Source organism: Mytilus galloprovincialis, chromosome 5 (genome assembly GCF_965363235.1).
Source record: "Mytilus galloprovincialis chromosome 5, xbMytGall1.hap1.1, whole genome shotgun sequence".
NCBI lineage: Eukaryota > Metazoa > Mollusca > Bivalvia > Mytilida > Mytilidae > Mytilus > Mytilus galloprovincialis.
This window is the reverse complement of record NC_134842.1, coordinates 42,135,457-42,156,906: the sequence shown is the minus strand read 5'-3', so window position 1 is coordinate 42,156,906 and position 21,450 is coordinate 42,135,457. Positions and strand designations below refer to the sequence as shown.

Below are 21,450 nucleotides of genomic sequence, written 5' to 3'. Positions count from 1 at the left end.
AAGGTTGCAGGTAAGAAAAGAATACAAATAGGCAGAGTTAAACCTATATACATTATACTTCAATTTGATTGGATGTTATCCTGGAGGTTAGGAATCTAAATATAAATATATACAGGTTTAACTCCTCCTATTTATTTTGTTTGAAGATGTCAATCTTATAATTACAATGCTTCACCAAACATTCATACAAACAAATCCAGCCAGACAACCAAAGTCTTACTCTACAAGCATTAGGAAATTAGCCCTAATACATATATGATGTTATAATTTCAGCAAGCTTCATGAAATACATTTCATCTATAATTGCTATAATTAGCATTTCATGAATTTTTTTGGCCTACACATGAACTTTGCAATGCAGGCCTTAGGAAATGTCACATATCTTACAAGTTTATGGAAAATGTCTCACTGTGTATGTGTAATTGGCGATTGAAAATGTGTAACTTTGAGTTATATCATAGGTAAGGCTTTTTTTCTGTTAAATATAATGCAAATGTTAAACATGTTATATGTTTTGGAGTTTAGTGTGACGTCCATTTTCACTGAACTAGTACACATTTTGTTTAGGGACCAGCTGAAGCCCGCCTCCGTGTGCAGTATTTTCTCGCTGTGTTGATGACACATTGATGGCCTTCGGCTGTTTTCTGCCCATTTGTCGGGTTGTTGTCTCTATGACACATTCCCGTTTCCATTCTCAATTTCATATCGCCCATTATAAATGAAAAAGACAAATGACTAATAAATCTATTTCTAAAGGTTTTAAAAGTCTGTCGCTTCTCCGTACATTTTTTAGTCAAATAAATAAGGGGTCTTGTCGTCATTGATCCTTTTAATTTTTAAAAACCATGATATCTTCATTTTGTAGTTTTACAGTGCTGCTAATAAAAATCTTACCGGAGTTTTTGATATGTTATTTAACCGTCATGTAGTGTCATCATTCCAATGTTATTTCAGATTTAGTATATATAGTACTAGTATGTTTTCTGTGTTTCATAGCCTCTAACCAAATTACTAAATAGTTTGTAAACTGATTGTCCTTTGCGTGTCATTCAAACATATGTCAGTGATAAAAATATGTTTCAATTATGTTTTGATTTTGTTATATATTATTCCTATATATTGAAACGTATTACCCATGAATATACAGTTATGAAGATGACATGTTAAACAATTTTGCAAGATCATTCAATGTGGTAAAAATATTGTGTTTATGTGTTATTGTAGCTATTTAATATGTTGAAAAATATATTTATAACGAATACTTCTTTTTTTGTTTCCGAGATCCAAAATAAAAAGAGAAGAAGCCATGAAATACCAAAACGAAATAAAATTTGCATACCTACAATGTATATCTTATCTTTTACATACAGATAAAACTAAACAACTATTCTAATCCTTCAGTTTGCATCTTTTGTCTCTCTTCTACTAAATGGTGTGCATGTTCATGTTCCTAGTCTGGAATAATTGTAAATACATGTTATTTCTGAATATTTACTACCATTCTTTCTTCGATAAAAACACGAAAAGATGGTTAGCATTGCAGTGTTCATGTTTTTTTTATGAAGCTCAAATAGTCGGACTAAAAACTCAACCAATCTAAATACTGGATTTGATGTTTCGGGCTCAAATTGTGCTCACGGAGTACAGTTTTATTATCACAACCCCCGTTTATGGTAGTTGGGGTGTCTTCTTCCATCTTGGATTTTGAAATAGCAGATACAATCGGTATTGATCTTTAATGAAACTTGCAAATGTCGATAGTAGTACGAAATCATGTGTAATACTTTTCGTGTTAATATAGACAATTATGTGTTTTATCATATTTACGGCTGTATTTCTGTATTTTACAAAAAAACAGAACATATTTGTTTGATTCATTTATTTTCAACTTTGCCAATTAAGGGGAGATAACTCAGATATAAGAGAAGTATTTACATCTGATCAGATCAAGTACTTTTTATAATAGAATGTGTTGTGAGTTTACCTATTTTATTATGTAGCGAGAAAAAACGAGTCCTGTGAACCCCTTTTTTCTTGTTTTTATCTGAAAGCATATCATTAGAGCTATATTCTCATATTTTATATTAACTTTCTATGGTTGCACAACCTGTAGCGTGAAAAAAAGCGCGGTGACCCATACTTTTTATTATATTTTTGAAGTACATTAAAACGGCGTGTGTCCGACACGAGCCTGTTCCATGACCGGAACCTCGTATATGTACGTCTTTATGTCATGATCATGCTGGGGATTTTCTTTTGCATCAGTGTTTAGAAACCTTTATATTGTTATATACCTTTTGTTGACCATAAGTTTATTGTTTTTTCTGTTAGTAAGTTTTCTCCTCATTAGAGTATACTCCATTATATCTCCTTTTTATACTTACATCTTAGAAGACTCTTCATGGTAATTTTCAGTTTCACATTTAGTTCGGTCTCTTGATTATCGTTTTAGACTATATTACAGGACATATCAAGTCGATTTCGGTGCATTTACGGTGAATGATTTATAAGTTAAGACAATCAGAAATCGCGGTTAATACAAATATATTTGATACAAAATTGATGAAAATATCAATACGTCTCGAATTTCAAATAAAGCTTCAAAAAATTCTCTGAAAATATTTCGTTAAAAGGCATCAGAGAAATTTTCTAAAGTTGAAATAGCGATACCTCTTTTATAGTACATTTCCATGAATAATATGATTAATATGCATGAATTAAATTTGAAAATGTGTCGAAGAAAATAATTAAAAAAAACTATTGAAAGTGCACATAAAGTTTTAAAAGATATAGTAACACAGGGTAATTATATATTTCAAACACACCTATTAACTCTGCAATAATGTCTGATAACAAATGTGTTTCACTTGATTTAAGCTACTGAAACATTGTAGCCCTTGTCCAATATTTCTGCACTCATCTACCTTCTATTTCTCCTTCTTCCTCCTTGTGTCAGAACAAGGACTTCACTTCTACTTGGATGAAGAGAAATGCCTTTGTATCACGTATTCCAAAACAAAAAATGCTGCTATGTCAAAAATATTGTGAAGTCAAGAATAAGACAGTTTAAAAGGTTCAAAAATGTCAAATTCTTCACAGAATGTCTTTGTATAATTAACAATCAGATGTTATCTTTTGTATCAGAGTCATTAGCTATTAAGTTGTTTTAAGAAACTACTTTACACGATCGTCAGAAGATAATGAATGCAAAGCAGCTTCGTGGCCTTTTTACATATACAGATCGTTTGCAGATTGTTTGACTCTAGAACTCGAGATTGCAAGCGTCCCTGTTTAGGGTAAATCCAGAAAACGATTCTGTCCTTAAAAAAAGAGGCAAAAGATACCAAAGGGACATTCAAACTCACAAGTCGAAAATAAACTGACAATGCCATGGCAAAAAAAAGATCAAAAGACAAACAACTGTTCACAACAAACAATATATAACACAAAAGACCGAACAACACGAACCCCTGCAAATATTGTGGATGATCTCAGGTGCTCTGGATTAAGCAGATCCCGTTATTTCCGACTTATGAGTGTAAATGTCCATTTGGTATTTTTCGTCTCTTTTCCCCACATTTTTATATGAATCAAGGTGTTGTATATATATTTGCTGGTTAATTTTGCTTTATGAGGCATTTTTCTGAATTATATTATATGTTTTTTTTCTACATGATTTCCCAGTAATATGGTTTGGGTATTGTTGCTCAAACATCATTCTCATAGGAAATATTCGTACTGTGTTGTCGATGGTAAATATTTTCGAAATCATAAAGGTTTATACATGACTATATGTGTATATCAGATGATTCGACCTATTTCTTTCAATGTCCACTCTTCATAAATTCCTTGAAATCATCAAAAATGTATTAATCCATACAACATACTTTTGTTTAATTTTTTTAGAATTAGTGTTAAAGATCGATTAGAACAAGCTGTAAATTCATTGTAACATATGCATGCTATTGTTGTATTCAATCCCACATTTGTGCTGAATAAGTGAATTTTTACAACATGTATTCGAAAAATATTAAAGTAGTTCTCAAGTTCAATAACATATTTTCATGGATTTTTACGATTCTTGTAATCTAAATGTGTATACAAAACAATATCCCGTAAACAAAATAAAATAAAATGAAATAAGATAAGAACGAAACAAACAAGAAAACAAACAAATACCAACAAGAGTGCTCACGCTGAATTGTAGCGACTGCTCTTCTACCATTGATTGTTTGTTGATAGCTTTACTACAGTATCACATTAACTTATCATGATCCAAGAAAATGAGGTTAAGGTCAGATAAATCAAGCCAGAAAGGCATGTACACCTCACAATCATTTCATACATTAAATAGAGTTGACCTATTGATTATAGTATACAAGAAACAGAGCAAACTACGAAAACTTTCCATATACTTATGAACCAGGAATATGAGTTCAAGGTCAGATGAACCCTGCCAGACAGACGAAACACTTTATAATCATTCCATGGATCAAATATAGTTGACGTATCAAATATACTATCTTTGATACAAACTTAACCACGAAAACTTATCATTGACCAATGAACCATGAAATTGAGGTCAAGGTCAGATGATACCTGCCAGACAGACATATAAACAAACAATCATTCCATACATATAATTGACCTATTGCTTACAGTTGAAGAAAATCAGACCAAAACGCAAAAACCTTACATTTAGCAATGAGCCGTGAAAATGAAGTCAAGGTCAAATAAAACCTCCCAGACTGGCATGTTCATTTTAAAATACTAGTATTTCCATACACCAACTATAGCTGACCTTTTGTATACAGTATTAGAAAAATAAACCAAAACACAAAAACTTAACTTAAAAAATCACTGAACCATAAAAATGAGGTCAAATTGAGATACCACTGCAAGTTGGACATGTACACCTTACAAACATTCCATACACCAACTATATTAGACTTATTGCTTATAGTATCTGAGAAATGGAATTGACCACAACTTAACCTTGTTCGCTGATCCATAAAAACAAGGTCAAGTGAAAAGTGTCAGACAAGCATGGAGTGTACAAGTTATGCACTTACCAAATAAAGTTATCCTATTACCCATAATACGAGAAACTAACATTACAAACACGTTGCTTTCTTTAAAAGAAGAAATACAACCGTGAACCTAAATGCCCGTTTGACATAAAATATCAGATAATTATTAAATAAATATTTATGGTTTTAAATTTTTGTTGTATAAGAAATAGAAACTGACATGGATTTTTAATGTAGCTGCTGTTCAATGTGGGGCAAAATATTATTGTTAAAGGAATAATTTCTATATTTCCGGTCCCTCTTTCTACAGAAAGACAACATTACAAAATGCTAAATAGGAGTCACCCACCGGATGTTCCATTTTGAGGTGCTGTTTTTGAAATAAGCAGAATTCAAACAAAAATGTCTCAAGGAGAAGAAAAAGCATTTTGACTAGTTCTTTAATTTTACTTTCACAGATTTATTAATGATGTCCTGTCACTCGATAACCCACTTTCCAGTGACTGCTTAGATAGCTTGACGCTAAGTATAATATCGAAACTTGAGGGTATGTTTCATAGCAGGATATTTTCTTGCCACAGATGGACAACTCAAAACTAAGCCACAAGTGCCAGTAAACTGACTAAGTATAGATACATTTGTACCAGGCTTTAAATTTGTACGCCAGATTCGCGTTTCATTTACAAAAAAAATCATAAAAGACGCTCACAAGTGTTTACAAGAACCCAAAACATTGTATTAACAAAATGTATGATTAAATCTTGTCATATATATATGTGGTAATGTCACATGCCAAACACATTAACTTGAGTAGTTCGTATGGAAAATTATACAGTATGTATGCTATCTGAAGTAATCATTATTATTTTCTGGTCAAATTGTAAAATGTCTCTGTAGCAACGATAACAGCAATATCAATGAATTGATAACCTGTCACCCATTTATACAATTAACAAAATAAAAATTAAAATAATAACCTATTGAAATTAACAATAGACCAGAGTAAATACCAATTTCTGGCTCTAATTCTTTTAAGATGGGCTTTTAATTCAAAATGTATTTTTACCTTTACATATTTATCAATATTTTTATGTTCGGAACATATGTTTACCTTGAATATCTTTTTTTCAAATCGTTAGGATGTTGGCATTATATTGATTTTTCACCTCTAATCAACTTTAATTTATATTAACAGAAACTGATCTTTAAAAAAATCTGTCAAATCCATAAACACCTACGAGTCAAACGTCATTATAAAGAAGACTCATATCATCAATTGCAAAGGACTAATATAAGATAATAACAAGACAAAAAAAACCCCACAAAAATCTCTCCAGAAGTATCTGAAAAAGTCAGAAAAAAAGAGACGTCAGTAACAGTAATGTCCTCCTTAACTCCGTCATATGTAGCTGTACGCCAAAACACAGTTGACGACAATGCTTTTGATAGATACATCTGAATCTTATTTAATTGACATTTACTTTTAAAATTGTGTACACAATGTATTTAATCTATTAAAAAAGAAAAATATGACGTGAACACTTGATAAACTAATGCATAGGTCATAAGGATGATGTTCGGTAAGGATGGTAGCTATTATAGCTTTTGGTGGGTTTTCTCCCAATTCAATTTACACTATATTTTTTTTTTATTTATTTCAAATTGATACATGCTAGTAGTTATTCCGAAGGCAAATAAAGCTAAATATATATCACAAATGTACCAGCACAAATGTCAGATGTCAGTTTGTGTTCTGTGAATATGATCGGAAAATAAAACTTCAATATATTGTATTCAGTGAAGATTCAAAGTTGTTTTGTGCTTTCATTTCAAAACCAAGTAAACCATAAAGGACATAAAATGCTGCATCTATTATAAAATTATTCTAAAAATAGAAATAATATATTCTCAGTTAAAGTTTTAAAGTGCAATTACATGACAACATGTTGTATTTATTGTAAAAACATGGTTATTTTATCTTGTTTTTACTAAACTAAGTAAACCCGGAACAACAAATGAACATGTAACAGCAGAAATATTAATATAAAAGAATCACAATCTTCTGTTCAGAATTAGTTATACACTTTCGTACAGCTTACAAGTATATCTTGCGATATCCAGCTACTGTGACGTTATGAACATGCTTGCTACATTGTCGCTATTAGTTATATTGTCATTTACTAAGCAAGTCTTGGGTGAATCCGGTAAGTAGCATCTTACAATATTAACTGCTATTATCGCTGTTTTGTGTATTTTTGCTTTGATCTTATCTATGATAATTTTTCATATCGTTATACTCGCTTACGATAGACAATTATCTCTAGAAACTAAGGGCCCACGTGCCGTTATCAATGAAAACATCACCGACGTCATAGGCAAAATAGCGATAGACAGATTATCAATGGTCTTTTAAACTCGAGGATGTTTCTTGCATCTCATCTCTGGGATGTCGCCCTTCGAATACATTGTACCTGAGAAACACCCTCTCGTTTGAAAAACCATCGATTATCTATAATTACGAACCATTAAAATGATTGTAAGATTACTGACCAGTTTGATAATCAAATGTTGGGCTTTCCACATAAAAGATATCTTTTTCTAAACATGCGTAATACGTCTTCCGATTGTCGAAATTGCATGACCAGCAAATTAGATGCCAGGCTTCTTAATATAGTGCTTTTTTTTTAAAACTAAACACGTACCAATTTGTAATTGACAAATGCCCACGGAAGGAAAATGTCTAGTTAAATTGTACATCTGCTGACGCTTGATTCATAATCACAAGACACTATTTTACAAAGATGCAACTACGTCGATATGTTATTGAAAATATTTAATGTGTTTGTACAATTCAAAAATTGATGGAGTTCAGATTTGTATCAGAGAAATAGTTTGTACATGTTTAATCAAATTGTCATTCGTACCCAAGCTTTGCAGTGCAACTAAAACTCAGAGTCTTGTCAAGCTCACTTGTGATTAATTACTCTAGTAGGTGAAATTCGTACAAAGTAAAGAAAAGAATGGTCCGGAATAAAAATCGTACTCAAAATACTGATGGGTCCGATTGAAAGTTTTGTACTACAGTGAGGAAGTTTAAAGTCCGAAAAAACCCAAGATTTTACGAAGTTAAAACATGAAAAAGCCAAATGCAATCATAGAATTCTTTCATTGAAATTAGACTGATTTTGATATACTAATTCAATAACTGTAATATCACATTGGCAGACCAAACAGACTGATTCTGATTTGTAACTTTGGGATCATAGAAATACAGATTGTCCCTTCTTCATTTTTAAAGCATGTAACGTTAAATAAAGTAAGAGTACGATACACTTTTGCAGTTTTCAGCGCTCCACTCCAGTTCCTTGAATGGCCAAAATTTTGAGCCTACAAATAAAGCATGTACATAGTTTTTATAGATAGTGTATTCGCTAACTTAATATTTTATGCATACAGATTTAAAAGAGTGCTTTGACTTCTGCAGTATGAAACCAGCAGGTAAATGCTTTTTGTTATAACGGACAAAATATTTTCATTTATAGAGTTCTAGATTCAATTTTATAATATATTATGTTATATAATATTGTAACTTAGCATCTAAATTAATTAGATTGATACATACAAAATATATTCTACTCTAATAACATTCTGTAATGCTTACAAAAGTAATATACACACAGAAACTTGTCTTACAACATGACAACCCTCTGTTAAGAAACACTCACAATAACTGAACAATAAATAATAGTTTTGCACGAAATTGTTTTAACAATTCAGTATCAGAAAAAACGGTAAAACTTAACTTAAGTTGAAAGACAATAAGTCGTTCTATTTGCAGCCAAGCAGGAAAGCAGTTTGCATCAGTATGTTAAAAACGATTGTCAATTAATCAAAAGACGGTTTTATTTTCTATTTTCATTAATATATATGCATAACTACGTTTAAAAATTGATTATTTAAATTGTAAAGGTCATCTTTTGTTTTTGCAGGTCTTGAACGGTCCAAGTGCATTCGGGAGAATTGCAGCTGTAAGTTAGTTATCCATATTGCTAACCCTAAAGTATCCACATGTTTTAGTAAATAAGTATTACAAAAAATGTATTCGTATGGTAGAAAAATATACAATGGTGACGCTGTCGATTTGTAATATACAACGTTATATACCGGTACACTTTTGAAGGAGTCGTGTATGGAATCCTTGGTCCAAATATTTCTCAAGGTTGAATTCCTAATTTCGATTCGATTTTAAAAACGGCTAACCGTATTTGGTTTTATTATGTTCTAGAAATCCCAAAAGCAAATAAATTGTTATTCATACATTATGTACATGTGTGATTGAATTGAATTTAGTTGCAATGCCCGGTTAAGGTAATCAAATCCCCTACATGCATACTCCTGTTTCTGTTTTCTTCCATGAATACCACTCGTAGACTAGAAATGAAACAAATTTATTAAAAAAATAATACCTTTCAGAAGAAAAAAAAAAATGAATGACTATGTAAATTTTAGCACGCGTTTGTCCGCTTACATCATTTATGTCACACATTCTGAAATATCTGGCCCAATATGATATGATATAATATCAGTTCTATTTTGTAGATAAGTTATGTGTGGAGTTTTGTAATACCCTCCCAAAAGGTAACAATGTTGTTAGATTTATTCTCTAATGCATATTTCTGAAATTTGATAATAATATAAGTCTACGATGTATCAAGTAATTCATTAGAACACAAAAAAATGTAAACGATAACTTATTACACGACGTCTTAATTTGGGTAAATTCTAAGAATAAAAATATTAACAAACCAAAATTGTTCAACTCAATTTTTCAGTTTAAGAAGTTATTGTTTGTTTATTATTGTTTACTGACAAACAGCTTATTTCTTAAAAGCTACAGTTTTCATCCTAATTATGTATTGCATAAACCTTAATCATTGTCTGTTTTCTTTATTTAAAATTGCAGGAAAGGAGTTTGGTCAATGCATTACCGGTTGCAGGTAAGAACATTCGGGAATACACTGAAAACTGCTTAAGTTCCCTTCCAAACTCTTTGATAATAGATAAAGGCCTAAACATAATTAAACCTGAATTCCTCGTATTCAGTGATTGTAATTTTTATTTTTAAACTTATTACATGTTTGATGTTAGAATTTAAGCAAGGTCCATAAAGCAATAGATATGTAATGAATATGGATAACACCAGTTTACTCGGAACTACACATACTTGGGTTTAATATTACATATGTACATTCGGAAGACTACTACGTCATATCATGGAATTCCGGGTTTCCCTATGATATATTTGACAGTCATATAATAGTTGTTATCCTGATCGGACGTCCCCATTTGATGAGCGGCCTAAAAGATAACCATTGACTCAAGCCTAGGATTGTGATATTATAGGTAATATATTGCATACACTATCCCTATAAAATCATTACAGTGGTGTCAGAAGTCGGCACGAATCCACTGATTTACACTGTTAATCGGTGACATCCATTCGCGCCATATTTTCATATTTTTTCTTTGTTTTCGCGAGAGGAAAATCTTTGTTTCTTCTCTCCCGCGATTGTTTTATTTCATGGCGCGCTGATTTATCAGTACTATTGATGTTTGCGCGAGTGATATATTTGTTTCATATTTATATTGTGATTATCAGACTTTCCGTGTGATAAAAATCCCATCCCCCTTTTTGTAACACATTTAAAAAATACACAGATTTGCATACACCTTGAGAATAAGACAATATAATCTTATAAACAAACTACTAGTGGATAGTTTTTGATTATCTATTTGGTTTATTTCAGGTTTTGTTTATCTATATTAATACAAATCAACACATTTCTCTTTTCATTCATTGATATTCCGTTGAGCGTCAGATCTTCTGATGTCAGATATCATTTATATGTTTTTCTTTTGTTTTTCATAAATTATTGATACAACTGTGTGCGTCAGATCTTCTAATGTCATAGTTGTTATCAAAATTTTTTTTTTCTCATTTTGTTTAATTGTCTGGTCGGTTTTACCGTCTGAAAAGTGTTCACTCATTAAAGAATGTGTTGATAATAAAACTTGTACTGTACTACTATTTGTTTTGAATTGTGTATACATACGTCATTGTTTACAATTTCATGCCTGTGTTTAAATAGTTGGTTTTTTTCTGAGTTTACGAATTTGTATATTTGATATTAAAAAGAAACATATTTTCTTGTGCAAATTATATGTTTATTTACATTTATGCATATGTGGAAGTTTTGAATATTCAGGTCCCTTGACTTATATGATGATATAATCAGGGTTATTAAAATTAGTAAATATCTGAATCAGCTTTGCGCGTCAGATCCTCTGATGTCATAGGTGTTTTCAGATTATTATTTTTTATATACACTTGTGTTTTCATTTGCAAATCAGAATAAAATCAAAATACCAATTTTTCTAAAATTGTGATTGTATGTTCAGGTGTTTGTGATTTTGTTTTTAAATCTTGTTTGTGGGTGTAGTGTTTTCGTATATTGTAGTGTTACACAATTTGTATTGTATATATGTTGTGTGTAATTCCTTGTAATTTTCGGTTTTTAAAGCTTTTAGTGTAATCTTAGTTAGTAAATCACAACTCAACTCAAAATATGAGTAACTCAGGTAATTTTGACGGAACAGCGCCGCTCGGATGGTTCCTGCTGAAAGCCGATATAGAGTCTACAGCTTTTTTGAAAGGGTGGAACAGTGAACAAAAATTACAAACCTTGGTATCGAGAATTACTGGAAAAGCACTGAAATTCTATGAGAACAGGTCATATCCAGTACAAGCAGACTACGAAACCATATGCAAACTCTTTAACGAACGATTTGACCCAGTTGGCTACCCCTTACTCATTATGGAAAGTCTAGAGAATGTCTGCCCATATCCAGATGAGTTATTGGATGAATTTACAGACAGGATCGAAGAATTGGTAGAAGGGGCATTTCAAAATGGATCAGAAAATGTGAAAGAACATCTGATTATAAAATACCTCACTAATGCTTGTTGTGATGAAGAAGGGAAAGAACTGGTAAAAGCTGTTGCCGAAGGTTCGGTATACGAAGCAAAACGCTATCTCTGTACATTAAGTAAAGTTACAACTGAGGGATATTTAAAGCTGAAAAGTTTATGGGAAACTAAAACGAAGAAAAGAATAGATGATATTAATTTCAAGATTGAAAAGACCGGAGACCATGATCAAATTGTGAAAAGAAAAGAAACAGACGAAAATGTTGGTTCCGGAGAAACAACTAGAACAGATATCAACGATGAACCAGAATGGTATACCCCATCTAAACATTTGAGTGAAGTGGAATGGAATGAGGCAAAGAAAAATAAAGGAGCTGATACCAACTTTAAGATAATAGAGACGGAAGATCACAGGTCCGTTATATTAGAACAAAGAACAGAACAAATGGCTGCCGCTCAAACAGGAGAGACAATCGAGAAAACATCAAACCCTGTAATAGAATACTATACAACACCATGCAATTCCATAGTTGTGAAGGAAGATGCAGTTTACACAATGGAAAGTCTTAGTCCAAAGTACGAAACAGATTGGTTAGGTGATGATGATAATAGAAAACAGACAGAAGAAAGTCTTAGTTCAAAGGACGAAACAGATTGGTTAGGTGAAGATGATGATATAAGACAAAGAGAGGAAAGTCCAAGTCCCAACTACAAACCAGATACAAAATCTGAAGACGATGGAAACGGGCGGAAAACACCTACCAATTCCTACTGTTTCAACGAACACATACGTGATTGTGATAAGAAAATAAATCCAAGTAAAGTCAATGCAGGTAAACCAAAAGAAACATCAAGGTTAATAACTCGACACAAACTCCATCTACTTGTTCAATCAATGGTCAAAGAAAATAACAACTTAGATAAAAAGAGGTCAACAAGCAGACAGGAATATATTTTAGAGGAAAACATAAATGTAAATGAAGATTCACAGGGTATACTAACATACGACCAGGTCAGGCAAACTCAAACCAAACACGAGAAAGGAGAAAATAAAGACCAAAAACAGTTCCACAGTGTAGATACTATTCTGTACGCTATCCGGAAGTCGCGATTTTCGAAGCGAGAACTTTTTGGATAGCATGTGAAATTTGATGGATATACTGAATAAAACGGAAAGTGGATCATCTGTACATTGCTGAATGATTAATTCAGCTGACATCGATATTCTCAAATGGTTTAGAATTAAATTTAGCACATTCATTATTCGTATCTCTGTCTTAATCAATAGATTTTCAAGTGCATCACTAAGGACAATCAGTCTGTGAACCTAAAAACAATCTTTTTACCCTCTTAGTGTACAAATTAACGTAAATACCAGACTTAATTAACTAAATGAAATATATTTCAAGTGGTGGTAAAAGTTTCAACCAGATCTTTGAAGCCAGAAATAAGAAAATAACACTTGTTTGAATTTCTCACTGTACGATCAGTCTCGCTTGTATATTTTGAAACTGTATGATCAGTCGTTATTTCACTGTATTCTAGTAGTGATTTCAAAGTTATTTACGATACATTTAGAAGGTGTCATTTTTCTAAATAACACAAATATATTTCAATAAATTCACATCCTGAAAACTTATATGAAACATGTTTAGCTTAATAGGGTGTACTCGACTTACTACATTCAGTATAAGGATGTTAAATGTTGTTAAAATCTTTATTTCACTGTATTCTAGTAGTGATTGCAAAGTTATTTACGATACATTTAGAAGGTGTCATTTTTCGAAATAACACAAATATATTTCAATAAATTAACATCCTGAAAACTTATATGAAACATGTTTAGCTTAATAGGGTGTACTCGACTTACTACATTCAGTATAAGGATGTTTAAAAATTAAAATGTTGTTAAAACAAGAGGAAGGTTTGTTGTATGTATAAGTTTCAGAATTGTCCTCCGTTATACTTAAATTGTACAAACGCACAGATTTAATTGTAATACAAAAATGCATGTATTTACACACATTCGAGGCCGCACTGTAGCCTATAATTGATCACAGTTACTTCACTTTGTTTTGGGAGTAGAGCTATTTCTGTGACACCCAATTGTACAACACTTTGCGGGGGTTTATAATGATAATGAAGGCCGTCTTTCCGTTCGTTCGTTGGACAGTTATACTATGTTTGGCCGGTTTTGTAAGTGCATCTCCTCATTTACCACTTAATATACAATGGGGTTTCCAGCCATTTTTAAATGGAGAGAGGGTCCAATCCAGGAAAAAAGGGGATTCCAAATATATGTTCCCATACAAATGCATTGATAGTTAAAAAGGGTTTCAATCCGCCGGATCTCCTTTTTTTATCCGTCACTTATATGACTTAATTAATCTCTCCGGATTCCTTATCATAAATTATAATGACTGTATTGTGCACCGTCTATTTCGAATTTAAGTAAACATCTTTTATGGGGGTTCTTTGTATAAGATACGGACTATGCATTGCCACTTTCAACTTTAATTCTTCTGAATCATGACGAATTATGCAATGATCTACCAGTTCTGCAAAATCTCTTGACCGTAAAAAGATGAATCAAAGAGCTGATAGCTCTGAGGTGGAAGAAAATGAATAAAAGGTAATTTGAATTACCATAAAAGCAGCCCACTAACCCAGGCTGCTTTGTTCCATTTATTATTTTTGAGATACGGAGGGACATTTGAAATCCCCCCTCATTTTTTTCTTCAAAAAACTAAATATCACTAAAATAAAATTTTGAATCAAAACCAAAAAGTATGCAGATCTTTAGATTAATATAACAAAGAAGCGTAAAGTTTTAAGCAAAAATCATAGATAGTTTTTGAGATACGGCGCGACATGTAAAAAAACCCTCCCCCTTTTTTTAAAAAATACTAAATAACTGAAAAATAAAATTCTGAATCATCACCAAAAAGTATACAGATGTTTAGATTAATATAACAAAGAAGTGTGTAAAGTTTTAAGCAAAGAAGAAGAAGAAGAAGATAAAATTTGTTTGCACTTGCAGTTTTTAAATCCTATATTTATTAAAATAAATCGAATGTCCTGAAATATTTATGTGAATTATTATCTTCCATCCATAGTTTGTCTTTACTTGTTTAGTAAACAAATTAATATCCATTTAGATCATTATTTTCATTTTCACACAGGTAAACTAATTTGGCTATAAATAGATCACAGCATGTCTGTGTAGAATCTCTAATCTAAAATCGTAATTGTTAGAATTTTATTTCTTTAAATAATCAAATTTAAATTTATGAAAATAATCATGATTGATAAAATAGTATTGCATAAAGTTTACGTTTTCGGAAGACTATTTATGTTTAGATCATGGTTCTAGAGGCTTCTTCACATATTTGTAAACAAACCAATATGGCCGCTACACGTGATTACCTTTGCACATGTGAAACAAATATTTCTGACAAAACTCAGATTTCTCTTGCCAAAAGGGATTTATATTTATATTGCAATAAATTATTCAGAAGGAGGTACATTCAGTTTAGATTATATTTCTTATTCTATGAGCATTTAGAGTTTAATCAAAATTCTCCCAATGAATAAAGACAACAATTTAATAAGAAATAGATCCTTTCTATTTATTAAAAACAAAATCTTTTTGTCTGCAAATTCGTAACTTCAAGGGCGAACATTTAACAGGGCAAGTTGTCCCGATACCAAATTCACGAATGCGTACTTCAAATATCTACAGTAAAAACATCCGCTTACAAGTAAACAAATAATGTTCATGTAGATGAGATGAAATCTAATAATTTACATAAATAAAAAGGTACATATTTTCGATAGTGATTGTTTTTCACTCCTAATTTACAAATTAAATAATTCAGATGCTTAATCATGTGAAAAAATCAGTGTCAGGAATCAGAAGTTGTTATTCAATTGTAATACACAGAAACGAATGCGGCATACGGAGAATTTAATGATTTTAAAGTCGGCACCATTGGCCTTCAGAAGACTTGAAGTCTTCTTCCACCAATAAAAACAGCGAAACTCTGTCATTGAAACTCTGTCATTGGATTATCATGAAAAAGAAATATATCTTTCGTATACTTGAATGCATTACAGCATTTAGAATCATATTCAAAACAGTGTGGTCCTGGCCATTGATTGACGACCTAAATTATCCCATTGACTGGGACAGATTAGGTGAACGTTTGTCGGTATCAATCACTGCTCACTATGTACTTGTTAAAGACACTGAATCTGTGGGGTCACATAAGGTTCTCAACACCTAAATAAAGTAATTCGAAAAACTAATCCGGAATAATACGATGTGTTGATTTATATCAATAACATAAATCAAAACATAAAGGTTATTCCTGAATAATTTTTCGAATTATTTTATTATTAAAGGCGTTAAGAACCTATGGTGACCCCACAGTTTAAATTCTATAATAAGTAAGAAGTGAGCAATGGTCGTTACCGACAAACGTTCACTTAATCTGTCCCAGTCAATGGGATACTTTAGGTCGTCAATCAATGGCCAGGACCACACTGTTTTGAATATGATTCTATATTGATTTGAATTTAACATGTTCATTTCATTAACAATTTTCAAATAACAAAGTCAGTAGATATTTATAATGTGCCTCCTTTTCACCCCATCCCAAAGTTATTCTCAGGGTCGACTAATATCAACTTTTAATCTGAATGTTTCGGCGGACGATGTAAATAGTTTTTTAAAATGTTATAGTTAAATAGATAATTGCAACTATACACTATTACAAAGTCCACAATCAAATCAAGTATTGCTTTTTAGGCGTTTGATTTTAAACAAGACTGACGGAACAAAAATACAATTATTTTGCAGTCTACAAAAATCATCATATCTATATTTATATTGTCTGATGAACGATATTACACTGTAAAGTTCCCTTGACAGTTCATAATATCATATAAATACGTAGATACCTTCAAATTGCCTTTGTTTTTTTCTTCAAAATCACGACTGGTCATACAGTAAAAAAATTTGAAATCGCTACTAGAATACAGTCAGTTATGGACTGATCGTACAGTAATTTATTTTGGGATCCTCAAGGAAAACATATTTTTTATGGGAAATACGAATGTTCTACTTAAATACGAAACGAATATTGAAACAGTATATATTGAACTTTAAACTGATGCAAATATTTGCAATAAAAGGTTATTTGTTTTGTACTACGAGAGCAAAATTGTCCATCGATTTCACTTTTTTCTATCAAGTTGGTATGATGCACACGTATATTTTATATTCTAATGCATGTTTTTGTTAAAGTTACACATATTTATGATGCTTTACATACCTTGAAGATGTTCAAAGCACTTTATAAGTATAGGTGTAAACAAATGGTGAGAAAAGTCACCGTAGGCAAAACCGTCCTGTTAGCCAGTTGGTAGTCATCGCTTCGAAAATCGCGACTTCCGGATAGCGTACAGAATAGTATCTACACTGTGAGTTCATTAACAGGTATTCAGACCAAAAACAGTTAAGTCAGTCAGAACTAGAGTTGCTTAACAACACCATTGACCGCCTTACTCCAAATTCTGTATACTGCAAAGATAACCTGTTGACACTTGAACTTAAGGACAAACAACATCGTTACTGGATGACATCACATGGCAATATGGAGATCCATTATCATGATGAAAGAGAGGAAAGGGAACGAGCTAGTAATAAAGATGGGAAAAGTCTTCAAGATACTCAGAGTAACTGCGTCAAAAGACAAATTATGAAGACAGAACAAGGGACACAAACTGATGAACTATCTTCAGGAAAAGAATCCGGTCTTACAAAAAGAAAAGAGGTGAAAGATCAGAGTACACAAACAACAGATGATCAACAAACTCCAATACACTTTGATCAAATATATAAATGGAGCATGCATTTTACACAGACAGCCATCAACCATCGCAATACAGACAAAGCAGAAGATGAACATATGGATCCTGGTTTTCTTGAAGGAACACAATTAAAAGGAAAAATACGTACAGAAAAACTTCAGGAAGCAAAGAGATGTACAAGAGCATACGACAACAACAATATAGGTCGAGATAGTTTGAAAGATACAGAAAAGAAAGCTTACGTAAAGACTAAAACGTCCAAATACAAGAAAATAAAAAAGGAACAACAGATTAAAAAGATAAAGCACAAGTTAATCACCGACAAAAAAGAAAGTGATACAAGTAAAGGGAATATGATGAGCACAATTAAAAGGAAGGACGAACTCGTAGATATGAGAGTGTTACCAAAGACAAGGAGTTGGGGTAAAGACGTGAAACTTAGATGGAAGAGACCGAAGGCTAAAAGATTCCATAGTAAAACATTGGGGAGATCGGATTGGAACTTGAACCTTGACAAAAATGATGTTCAGACTGAATGTTTGGTGACGGGCACACCATTTGGTATTGCTGCAACCGAAGATGGAGATACTGTTGCCAATCATTAGTTTCTTGAGTTGTGTTTTTATGTTTTTAATTTGATTTAAAATAGATGTATATAGTAACTGTATTAATTATATCAGAATTACATTTATATTGAATGCTATATATAGTTACTGCCATGCATACGTGTGCTAGTGTTGGTTCTGAATACTAGCATATAATTTATTTGAATTAATATTTGAGATATATAATTACAATGTATATATATAAGTTTATGAAATTAATTTCTTTAGATATTCGTCACTGGACTTGAATGAGCAAAAGACAATTAATCCATCCAAATATTCCTTTCAAAGTGATGTATCCATGGAAGTTTAACTAATTTAAGCTTTACCATGGTTTATGCCGGCGATCATTTTATTCATATTAATCATTTATGTGGCTCTTTCTTACATCCTATCTTCCAAGATTTCTACTGGTAGGATCTTAACAACGACGAAGTGAACTATTTAATCCCAACGAAATTGTAGTTGTATTCATGTAAGCGTACCCAACTTATGTTTTTGGAGTAGAACCGTTGTTGTTATTGAAGAGGGAGGAAGTGGAAAGGATATTTATTTCAAAGTCATATTTTGCATTTACGTTTTAAGAGACATGCATCATGTATTCTTTAGATAATTCTACTTCCAAATATATGTTATCCTTCGGATAGACGAACTTGTTCAGCAACCACAAGATGCCGTGATGAAAATTGACAATACATTATATTTCATAATCTTCATAATCAATTTTGTATACAGAGATTGTTTTATATATATATGTGTGTACAGAAGAAAAATGTTGGCTGCAATTCAATTATTAAAGCGTTATGTATACGGCATCACATTTGAGAATTCATCTACATGTATCAACTACAACTTTACTGACTAGTGGTTTCAAATTAAGGATTATATATAGCGTTATATTGCATGACATTGGAGAAAATATTTACATGTATCCACTACAACTTTACTGACTATAGTGAATTTCAGTTAAAGGATGTATTTATTCGCACTTAAACTATAAACAGTTCATACAAATTAGTCCTGGTATATAAAAGAAAGTGCCATGACTTCGTTCTACAGAACGGGTTCATTTCTATGAAAGAGGGAGGAATGTAATGAATATGGATAACACCAGTTTACTCGGAACTACACATACTTGGGTTTAATATTACATATGTACATTCGGAAGACTACTACGTCATATCATGGAATTCCGGGTTTCCCTATGATATATTTGACAGTCATATAATAGTTGTTATCCTGATCGGACGTCCCCATTTGATGAGCGGCCTAAAAGATAACCATTGACTCAAGCCTAGGATTGTGATATTATAGGTAATATATTGCATACACATAACCCTATAAAATCATTACAGATACATATATTTACATATGAAATTGCCATGATTAGTATGACATGAAACTACGTTTCTTTACAGATGAAGTTCTCAATTTAGGCATTCGGACAAGACACATAACTTACAAGTTTATTTAAAACATATCATTTCGTATTTGTGATAGGCGATTTAAAATATTTTAAATTAGGGTTATATTAGACATGTTTGAGGAAAGGCTTTTTCTGTTAAATGGGATATGAGTCAAATGTAAAACGTGCTACATCTACCATTAGAAATACAATAGTTACAAGCCTAATAAGTCAGTTTTTAAAGTTTTTAAAGTGAAAGGCCTTTCCATACAACTTTGATATATATAAAATAAAATAAAAATGAAAATTTAGCTTTATACCTTCAATGGACCTTAAATAAGATGAGGCTAATACGGGCTCTAGTCATTCCTGGTCTTTAAAAAACACAAAAAAAAACACCATGCTATCTTCATTACGTAGGTTTGCAGTGTTGCTTATCGGAATTTCTTACAATATGATATAACCGTTACGTGGTATCATTCCGCTGTTAGTGCAGTGTTAAGGGGGTAGACCTTGGTTAAGGGAGATAACTCTTTAAATCAGTTAAGAGTTTGTAAAAGTCAAGTTTAATCATTGTATTTTAAGCATTTACATGAAACAGATTGGAAATAATCCATGTAACCTTGAAGCTTAGAATATATTTATGAAAATGGTTGACACAAACTTACTGATGATTTTAGTTATTTCCTTTAACCTAGGTCTACCTCCTTAAATGTCTATAATAAAGTTGTCTCAGCTTCATATCATCAATCTCAATTGTTAAATAGTTTGAACACTTAGATTCTTCAATTGTCTATTGATTATGTGTAAATGATGAAATACCTCTCAATTAGATTGTGTTATATATTATTCATATATATTGTAATGTTTTTCCCAGGTATGTATAAGTTCAACCTATTATGAAGATATCATGTTAATCAATTTGGCAAGGTCATTCAATGTTGTTAAAATATTGTGTTCATGTTTTATTGAAGCTATTCAATATATAAAAAATATTCTTCTAATAAATATTTCTTTTCTATTTTAGATCCTGAAAATAAAGAGAAAAGCTGTGAAATATTAAAATGAAATAAAATAGGCATACCTACAACATATCTTAAATATTTCACTGAAAGAGAATACTTATCAACTATTCTAACTCTACAATATGAGGTGCATGGTCATGTTCCAAGTCTGGAACCTGCACATCATATTGTAGGGTAAGCATACCTGCAATATATCTTATATCTTATAACTGACAGGTGTAACTAAACACCCATTCTAACTCTACAATATGGTGTGCAAGCAGGCACAATTGACCTTAGATGGATAAGACGTGTCACGGTACTTTTCTATCCCAAATTCATGTATTTGGTTTTGATGTTATATTTGTTATTCTCGTGGGATTTTGTCTGATGCTTGGTCCGTTTCTGTGTGTGTTAGTTACATTGTAGTGTTGTGTTGTTGTTCTCCTCTTATATTTATGCGTTTCCGTCAGTTTTAGTTTGTTACCCCGATTTTGTTTTTTGTCCATGGATTTATGAGTTTGAACAGCGGTATACTACTGTT

General features: G+C 31.7%; 1 long non-coding RNA gene across 1 annotated transcript; it reads left to right on the top strand.

Moving 5' to 3' along the window:
- The first annotated feature begins 7,051 nt into the window (after positions 1–7,051).
- On the top strand, positions 7,052–20,992 carry LOC143075844 (uncharacterized). The gene is made up of 6 exons (XR_012978432.1): positions 7,052–7,234; positions 8,487–8,528; positions 9,020–9,058; positions 9,630–9,668; positions 9,994–10,027; positions 20,930–20,992. It is a non-coding gene; the product is annotated as an uncharacterized LOC143075844 (long non-coding RNA).
- The last annotated feature ends 458 nt before the right edge of the window (positions 20,993–21,450 follow it).